Genomic DNA, 2,322 nt, shown 5'->3' on the forward strand with positions numbered 1-2,322 from the left:
GTGAAAACAAAAAGCAAAATTTTAGATTTATTATACTTAAGTTCTTATTAAAATTTCTGAAGATGTTTTTCACTATCTTTTTATTACTTGTCTATTTCATTCACAAAATTAACACAATTTTTCAAAGATTAATTACATGCTGATGATAAAGGGTAATGACTTATTCCTGTTCACTGTTAGTTATTAGAATAATTTACCCAATATTAATAGTTACAGAACACTAAAGACAATGTCAATTATATGTGCCTGGATTATCTAAAATTTGCATAGGACTTCTGAGATCTAGGGATCATATTTCTATGCCTTCTTGATTATTTAGGAAGGGAATCAAAGAATCCTAGTGGTTTACAAGCCATTCCTTTAGCAAAATAAAATAATGGAATAAACGGCTGTGCATGAGTGGTGGGTACACATTGGAGCCATCCTGACCCAGGGAAGATACATGTGATCTTGAATCAGGGCACCCACAGGCCACAGAAGATGGCATTCATTCTCCCTTCAATGATTCTTTTTATATATACTTTATTTTAAAAAATTGATTTCAGAGAGGAAGGGAGAGGGAGAAAGAGATAGAAACATCGATGATGAGAGAGAATCATTGATTGGCTGCCTCCCGCATGCCCAATTCCCACACAGGGGATCAAGCCCATAACCCAGGCACATGCCCCAAATGGAATCCAACCTTGACCTCCTGGTTCATTGGTCAACATTCAACCACATAGCCATGCCGGTCAGGCTAATGATTCTTTCTCTTTCTTATTTATAGTTATCTTACTATATTTATAATTATCTTATTTATAGTTATCTTACTATAAGTAAACTAGAGCAAAGGACACTTCCAGCCTGCAGTATAGATTTTTCCAGCATCCTCTTTGCACCCATAAAAGCCTTGCTGTGTCCATTTTTTTTTAACTTCATCAAACTGTGTTTTGCCTGGTGCTTCAGACTCATTCCAAAAATGGTTATGCGGTTTTATCAATTTTCATGGAAATATCAAGAGGCAGAGTGAAAAGAATACTGGCTTGAACAAAGTGTGATGACTGGGGCCAGATTAATTCCCTGCACCTCTGAAAATGAGTGTGTGAACTCTTAACTTGTTACTATTACAGTAGTGTTTTAGGAGAGACCTGACCTGAAGGATGGCATAAAACAGCACTGCCAAAATGTATATGAGGTTATAGCTTTAAGACAAATTATAGTCCCAAAGCTCAAGTATACATATTTTTTTTCAGATAATTGTAGTTCAAACTGGTAGTTTAAACTGGTGCTTTTAGAGTCAATGTTGGGTGTGTGCTTAAAATTTATGAGATTTGTAACTCCTCACACTAATCCTGAATCTATGTGCCAAGTGGGTGGCAAGTACTGGCAGGTAAATTTCTCTTTTGTGATTCTGATCAGAATGTTAGGCCTAGGATCTTGAAGGTACAGCATTTTGTAATTTGAGTAAAAGTTAGGTCACAGGGCCAAGAAAGGGAAAATAATTTCTAGCTAAGAGAGTTTAGCTTAGGGAACAATAGATAGTAAATTAAGGATTTTATGGCACTTTCACTCATCTGACAGTTGCAATATAATTTGGAGAATACCACAATTTATCTGTAAAAAAAGTATGATGACTTGGCATACTAGTTTATATTCTTAAACTCTAGGTACTACCTTCTCTAAGTGGATCATTTTGCCCTGCCGTTTTGTAGCTAACTTCACATCAGCCTGTCCAATTTTTCTCCAACTTACCAATACCTTCCTAACACTACTCAGCTCCATTAATGAGTAAAAGTTGAAGAAAGCACTTGAAAGCATTTCTAACACCTAGGGTACAGAAAAGCTGAAATTTTAAATGAGAGTGAAAGGAGAAAGAATAAGAAGATCAACCCCTTGTCAGATTCTGGGCTGTAAAATGAAATTCTGTTGTGTCATTCCACCGGGCCTCCTGCCAACTGTATGTTGGCTATGTTCTCAAGAATTCTGGAATTATGGTGGCATCAAGGTGCCAACATGTTTAATATATTAGAACAAATCCTGATACCTAAATATCCAACATAGAGATTGTAAATGAATGTTCTAGGATATTCACTTTATGGAACATCACATGGGAAGGAGAAGCCCTAAGGAAAGCATCAAACATGCAGTGTTCAAAGTGATTTTTAGGCCACTGAGACATGTGTATGTATACGCATTGGTATTTTTTCTTCTATTACTACTTTTGGAAAAGGGACATCTCAACATCCTTTTCTTTTTCAGGAAACCTAAGGTGTTTCGCCCTAACTGATTCACTCATAAGCAGCACAGGCTCTCAGCAAAATGATGTAATAATTTTCTTTAGAG

Source organism: Myotis brandtii, unplaced genomic scaffold, assembly GCF_000412655.1.
Source record: "Myotis brandtii unplaced genomic scaffold, ASM41265v1 scaffold652, whole genome shotgun sequence".
Lineage (NCBI taxonomy): Eukaryota > Metazoa > Chordata > Mammalia > Chiroptera > Vespertilionidae > Myotis > Myotis brandtii.